Source organism: Medicago sativa, chromosome 4 (genome assembly GCF_051527215.1).
Source record: "Medicago sativa cultivar Bolivia chromosome 4, Bolivia_mono, whole genome shotgun sequence".
Lineage (NCBI taxonomy): Eukaryota > Viridiplantae > Streptophyta > Magnoliopsida > Fabales > Fabaceae > Medicago > Medicago sativa.
In genome coordinates, this window is record NC_140752.1 from 94,015,214 (window position 1) to 94,023,159 (window position 7,946).

At 39.2% G+C, this 7,946-nt stretch overlaps 1 non-coding gene across 1 annotated transcript; it reads left to right on the plus strand.

The window, feature by feature from the left end:
• The first annotated feature begins 5,745 nt into the window (after nt 1–5,745).
• On the plus strand, nt 5,746–5,852 carry LOC146933994 (small nucleolar RNA R71). Its single transcript, XR_015009086.1, has one exon. It is a non-coding gene; the product is annotated as a small nucleolar RNA R71 (small nucleolar RNA).
• The last annotated feature ends 2,094 nt before the right edge of the window (nt 5,853–7,946 follow it).

The window sequence follows — 7,946 nt, forward strand, 5'->3', positions numbered from 1 at the left end:
AGACCGGTTTCCCTTAGCCCCTCACCTTTCCGATGAAAGTCCGGTGAGAGTTTACTTCTAGCAACCAAGCCTATTTCACTGACATGATTACTAGAAGATGCATAGAGGATTGAAACTACTCTTTGTCTCAATAATTGCAAAGACTATTTCACTGTTTTGCAATTATTGTCTAGATTCACTTGTTCCAACATCAAGACTCCGCTCTCGCTTTATGAATTGATGTTTGGGATGATGGATTAACGATTATCAAACCCTCCGCTTTCGCTTCCACAGTTTGATAATTGTTAATCCACGTTAAGACGGTGAATCTAGATTAGAAATTAGGGTTACATGGAAATTAGGGTTTAGACATGTTTTGTTTAGGATTGAGTCATTAGACTCCCCAACAATCCTAAGACTAAGAAGTCTACTCACTCATGTTCATCGTAGACATGGAGGAAGAAGAGAGAAATACGGTAAAATAAATTGCAAAGAAAGTAAAAGGGAAAATAAAGACTTTTATTAAAATAGCAATTGAAATAAACAAAGTAAAGCATGATTGTTTATGGTGGAGAGCTACTCTATTTATAGCTTTACAATTGACTTAGAAACTAAGCAACTAAAAGGATAAAACGGTAAAGCCGCAACAGGGTAACTTGGCCTTGAAGAAAAAGCAGCAAAAGTGGTTTCTGGGACGGGCACGGCCGTGCCACATGTTGGCACGGGCCGTGCCACATGTTGGCACGGGCCGTGCCAAGCTTCTGAGTTGGGGGAATATATTTTTGCCCCGTATCTTCGTATTCTTGCGCTGTATTTTGCTCCAGTCCTCTTTCTTTTGCTCCAAGGCACCTTCCACCATATATTTATTCCTAAAATAAAATAAAAGACAATTTGAAGTAAAATATTCTAAACTAAAATAAAATGCAATAAAATAAAATCAAATCTAAAATAAAACTAAACTAAATAAGGCAATAAATTAGACTATCTATGACTCATCAAACTCCCCCACACTTGAATCTTTGCTTGTCCTCAAGCAAAAGGCAGCAAACATAGCAGCAACAAAAGATTTGATTATGGCAATATTAAGAACAAATGTCTCTAGAGAAAGGCTTTGCCTCAAGTACACTAATTACAATTTCAAATACTTCTCATGAACCTATTCTTCCCAACATCAAGTCTCAAGTGAGTGTGTTGTGTGCAGTCCAACCCTTTTCTTGCTCCTGTATAAGACAGATATTATGAGGAATAGGTTCTATCCTTAGTGCTAAAGTAACCGAGAAAAGTCCTTTCTTCATTTCATATAAGAGTGATGGGAATTTGAGTTAAAAATTAAATTAGATATAACAATTAAGCACAAGGGACTGCAGATGCTTAGGGGCTATCTATCCTCGTAGGAAGTCTTCTCGGATGTAATTGTCCTTTCCCCCTAGATTCAAAATCACCCTAAGCAGTGCTGCAAAATTATTATTTGTTTCATCTCCGCGTAGGAAGTCTTCTCGGATGTAATTGTCCTTTCCCCCTAGCATTGATGAATTAGTTTCACTTTAAGTTCAAATTAGGGAGTCACCACCACAATTAGGAAGTTAGGATGTAATTGTCCTTTCCCCCATATGTTGGTGCCATTCTCCCGCCCCAATTAACATTAACAAATTAAAGAATATAACAATTAAGAACAATTTGATTAATTTTCCAACACAAACTTATACTACTTTTACTCTTAAGACTTTAAAGGGTCTAAGTTAACACTAAAGATAGAACGTGCTCCTTAAAATACCTATTCATACATTTGCTCAAAGATTGCAACCGAGTGCTTTTCTCATTGGAGATTTTCACAATAAAACAAGATGTGGGTATAGCAAGAACATAAGAAGCACAAGAAACCACTTTCATGTACAAGAAACAACCTTTGAAAAAGAGACAAAACAAAAATTTTCATGCCATATTTACATTAAAAACAAGCTACTTAGTCATGCCTCTTGCTATAAAAACAAAACAAAAGAATAAAGTTCAAGGGAGTTTGGACACTACGACTCTAGACACTTTATTAGGCCCCCCCCCCCCCACACTTAGGGGAAGCATTGTCCTCAATGATTCAAAAAGAAAAAGAAATTAAAAGAGAGGAAGTAGTAGAAGAAGAGTAGTAGAGAGAGAGAGAAGAAGGGAAGAGAGGAAGAGGAAAGCTCACAATTTATTGAGGTCCATATGGAGGACCTTGAAGTTGGAGGTGTTGCATCATCCGACGGAGCATCTCATTATTTTCATCATTGACACGGTTGCCCCTTTGAACTTCATTGCGAAGGCCGGAGATCTCAACACCTTGCCTTTGTTGCTCGGTGCTCATCCTCTCGATTTCATTGTGAATCCATGTCCATCTTTGATTTTCATTAAGCTCACCGGCTTCATGGCCATGGTGCCCCTCTTGGTGCAAGTTAGCACCTTCTCCTTCATCATCTTGTTGTTCTAGAACCTGCACATCATCAACATACAACCAATTTTCTTCCACCTCGGTGGTAGTCCGAGATGGGTTAGGCAATAAAAACACGATTGGTACATTTAGCTTAAGTTGGTAATGGAGTGGTGGACGATGTTTAATGAAATTCATAGCAATGAGGGTTTCCCGGTTAAGCTTATTGTTTCCCTCAATTGGTTTGATCCCCTCATCCTCACTCACACCAAAACACTTAGCTATATATGTAATGATGCCACCCACCACTATGTCTCCCCTACCGGCTGGTCTAGTAGCTACAAAGTCTAGGTAATCAATCAAATAAAAGCCAGTGTTGACGGGGTGGTTGTAGAGCATTGCCCATAACATGAACAACTCATCGGTTCTAGTGTTTCCTAGCTCTGTTCTACCCCAAATAGTGCAAGCCATGACCCTCTGAAGGTACCTAAGTACGGGGTTGTGAATGTTGCTAGCTTTGTTGGCTCTAGGGACATAGTTATCAAGGCCGGTGATACGGTTCCAAAAGGCAGCTGGGTCATAGTTATCCGGTTTCAGACTATCATCCCAATGATCATGAATATACCCCTCATTGACAAAACCTAAGGCTTCACAAAAGTGCTGAAGAGACATATTATAATCAATGTTCATTAACCGGAAAACAACTCTATGATTAGGGTTATCAAAATTCAACTTATCTTTGGTAAAAACAAGTGAGCTTAAAAATTCATAAGTAAAATTCTCATAACCTCTCATAGGTGTTAGCATATCAGTCCAACCTAGCCTACCCATCAACCTAAAAACATCATCTCTAAGCCCTAGCACTTGCAAATCATAGGAATCAGGATATCTAGAGGGATGTAAGGTTTTAGAAGTAAGAATTTTGTACTTGTCCCTTTGTTTGTTGTCTTTGAACTGAATTCCATGATTCTTCACTTGTGCTTGCTTCTTTGGGGGAGGACCGGAGGAACTTGCTGGCTCCTTTCCACTTCTTCTTCTTGAATCCATTTGACCTTGGTTATGGTTGGTATGAAAGTTTGGGGTTTTGGAAGATTTTTGGTGAAAAGGATTGGTTTAGGGTTGGGGTGGATGTTTAAGTAAGGTTTAAGGGTTTAGTTATGGAAATTGGTTGAGGTTTTGTGGTGTTTGGGTTAGGTTTTGAAAGATTAGGGTTTTGGTGAATTATGGGTTTGAATGGATGAAGGATGTTTTTGATTGGTGGTTTTTGTTTTGGATGAAGTTTGTGGTTGATTGGTGAAAGAATTGAGTGGTTTGGTTAAGATTTGAGTGAGATAGGGAGGTTTGAAGGTTTGAAGGTTATGGAGATTTAGAGAGAAGTTTGAAGGTAGAGAGAGGTTTGTGGTTTGAGAATGAATGGAGAAGAAGAAGAAAAAGTAGGTTTATATTGGCTAGAACACGGGCACGGCCGTGCCATCCTTGGCACGGGCCGTGCCATCTTCCTGACTTCAACATTCCAAATTTGTTTTAAAAACTTGGCACGGCCGTGCCATACCTAGCACGGGCCGTGCCACCTTTCTGGTCCTGGGGCTTCAAAAATTTTCCATCTTTTCGAATCAACTCGGACAAGTACCTACAAAACAACTTAAAACAAAGAAAAACAAAACAAAAGCAGTAAAATGCGTGGGTTGCCTCCCACGAAGCGCTCTTTTAATGTCATTAGCTTGACGGTTAGAAAGGGTCCTTAGAATGGATCAAAGATATCATATTGTGTAGATGACGCTATAAAACGTTCTTTCACAACATGATCGTTAAGCATGCAACAAGAGTAAAGAGCGGGACCTTTCATAACGTTTTCCAACTCGAATCCTACCATCTTATCACTCACTTGAAAGACTATCCTACCAAGTTTAACATCAATGAGAGCTCCTGCAGTTGCAAGGAAAGGTCTACCTAGGATTATAGGGACGTCATCGTCATCTTCAATGTCAACGACTACAAAATCAGTGGGGATGTATATCCCCTCTATCTTAACAGGTATGTCCTCGACAAATCCTACAAGTTTCATGGTAGAACGATCAGCAATTTTCAATTCCATCTCGGTAGGTTTCAATTCTCCTATCCCTATCCTTTTAAGAAGAGACAAAGGCAGCAAACTAACACTAGCTCCTAAGTCACATAAAGCTTTGTTTATGGTTTCATTCCCAATTTCACATGGTATGGCAAAGCTACCTGGATCTCTAAGCTTAGGGGGTGCTTCTTGGATGATTGCACTAGTTTCCTTAGCCAAGGCTATTGTCTCATTATGCTCTATAGCCCTTTTCTTTGAAAAAATTTCCTTTAAAAACTTGGCATATAGAGGCATCCTAGACAAAGCTTCAGCAAAGGGAAGTTTAATGCAAATCTTCCTAAGTATGTTAACAAATTTTTCAAACTTACCCTCTAGTTTAAGCTTATCAAGATTTAAGGGGGATGGAGTTTTGTTTTCTTCAAGCGGTTTTGCTTCTTCTATCACAATTTTATCACCTAAAGGCTTGACACTTTCTTTCCCAATGTTTTTAACCTTAGCAAAAGTTTCGCCTAACTTACTACCCCCAAAAGATATGACATTAACTTGGGCTTTCGGATTGGCTTCGGTTTGACCAGGAAAGACCCCCAGTGTTTGGGAAGATGTAGCCACTTGTTGGGCTATTTGGGCGATTTGTGTTTCAAGCATTTTAGAGTGAGTAGCAATAGAATCAACCTTGGTATTGAGCTTGGAAAGAGAATCATTCAGAAATCCAGTTTGGTTTTTGAGTTCTTGAAGTTGTTTGTTTTGGTTGGCAATAGAGTTTTCCAACAAAATTTCCAAATTGGATTTTTGAGTGAATCTTTGGTTGTTTGCATAACCGGGTGGTGCTACTTGTCCATAGGGATTTTGGTTTTTATAAAAATTTTGATTTTGTCTCATCCCTTGGTTGTATTGAGCATAATTCATTTGCTCAACACCGTTAATAGCACTACCTAGTTGGCAATCAACACCAGCATGACCAGTTATACCACATATTTCACAAGAAGGAGTAGAAGCAGAATTGATAGCACTAACATTGAATTTTTCAAGTTTTTCGGTTAGTGTATCAATTTTAGAAGCAAGGTGGTCATAGTTAGAGACTTCGTGTATACCTGCCTCCCTTTTGGAGGGTGAAGAACTAGTGATGGCTCTCTCGTCGGTCCACTTGTAGTGATTTTGAGCCATGTCTTCGATCAGGGCATACGCCTCCGTGTAATTCTTGTTCATAAGTGCTCCACCTGCAGCTGCATCAACAGACATCTTAGTGGTATAAGACAAGCCATTATAAAAAGTGTGGACTATAAGCCACTTCTCTAGGCCATGGTGGGGACAAAGTCTTAGCATTTCTTTGAAACGCTCCCACGCCTCATAGAGAGATTCCCCATCTTTTTGGTTGAACCGCGTGATTTGGTCTCTAAGTTTAGCGGTTTTAGATGGTGGGAAGAAGCGGGCAAGGAATGCTTGCCTCATCTGATCCCATGAAGTAATGGAACCGACTTCGAGGGAATGGAACCAAGCGCTAGCTCTATCCCTTAAGGAAAAGGGAAAGAGATGAAGTCTTACGGCCTCTTGGTTCTCCTTCATGGTTCCACTAATTCGTAGGAAAACAGAGATGTGAAGATTGGGATCCTCAGTGGGGGATCCCGAGAATTGGTTTTGCTGCACCAAGTTAAGTAGGGCAGGCTTAATTTCAAAATTGTCATCCTCAACCGTTGGGTACACAATAACAGCTTGTGGCTCAGCCGTAGACGGCGTTGCATACTCTTTGAGAGTGTGATTGGCCATGGCGGTGTTATTTTGTGCGTCTCTCCTTCGTCTATGCAAATACCTTTCGATCTCGTTGATTATTACAACTCGATTTCTGGTTTTTCGCATAAGAATTTGAGAACCCAAGAAGTTAGTGATAACAGAAAAATAAAAATAAAAACAGAAAAAGAAAGAGAAGAAGAGAGAATTCTAATCACTAAGAAAAAGCTAATTAAATTAGTTAACTCCCCGGCAGCGGCGCCAAAAACTTGATAGAGCCAAACCTCAAGTGCACGGCCTATCGAAGTAATAGTAGTAAGTAGAGTATCGTTCCGCTAGGGAGTTGTTCAACTTAATTAACTTTTAATGAATGATTAGAGGAGAGAAAGTTGATAAGGGAGAGTTTGATTGCTGAAGGTAAAAACAATAATAATAAAGGGCCTTAGGATCATTGGTTCATCTTAATAACTAATCCTTCACTAGACAAAACCTAAACATCTAATTTCATGATTTACACACTAATTTCTAAAGACCGGTTTCCCTTAGCCCCTCACATTTCTGATGAAAGTCCGGTGAGAGTTTACTTCTAGCAACCAAGCCTATTTCACTGACATGATTACTAGAAGATGCATAGAGGATTGAAACTACTCTTTGTCTCAATAATTGCAAAGACTATTTCACTGTTTTGCAATTATTGTCTAGATTCACTTGTTCCAACATCAAGACTCCGCTCTCGCTTTATGAATTGATGTTTGGGATGATGGATTAACGATTATCAAACCCTCCGCTTTCGCTTCCACAGTTTGATAATTGTTAATCCACGTTAAGACGGTGAATCTAGATTAGAAATTAGGGTTACATGGAAATTAGGGTTTAGACATGTTTTGTTTAGGATTGAGTCATTAGACTCCCCAACAATCCTAAGACTAAGAAGTCTACTCACTCATGTTCATCGTAGACATGGAGGAAGAAGAGAGAAATACGGTAAAATAAATTGCAAAGAAAGTAAAAGGGAAAATAAAGACTTTTATTAAAATAGCAATTGAAATAAACAAAGTAAAGCATGATTGTTTATGGTGGAGAGCTACTCTATTTATAGCTTTACAATTGACTTAGAAACTAAGCAACTAAAAGGATAAAACGGTAAAGCCGCAACAGGGTAACTTGGCCTTGAAGAAAAAGCAGCAAAAGTGGTTTCTGGGACGGGCACGGCCGTGCCACATGTTGGCACGGGCCGTGCCAAGCTTCTGAGTTGGGGGAATATATTTTTGCCCCGTATCTTCGTATTCTTGCGCTGTATTTTGCTCCAGTCCTCTTTCTTTTGCTCCAAGGCACCTTCCACCATATATTTATTCCTAAAATAAAATAAAAGACAATTTGAAGTAAAATATTCTAAACTAAAATAAAATGCAATAAAATAAAATCAAATCTAAAATAAAACTAAACTAAATAAGGCAATAAATTAGACTATCTATGACTCATCAGTTGTAGGGGGGGTAATTGGTGTTGGACGGTCCAGCTTGGTTTGGGTCATTATAGGAGATGTAGTTGGTGTTCGATGTGCTAGCTTGGTTTGGGTCATTGTAACCATAGTTTGACTGATAATGGGGCTCATATGCATTTCTCGGGGAGGTATATGGTGGTGGCTGGATGATATTTTGTTGGGGGGTGTCGAGAAATTCATACATTACAGAACCTTGAGTGTTTTGTGTTGTATGTGGTTGGGATTGATGATCTTGTAGTTGAGAAAAAATGTCTTGATCCCAACCA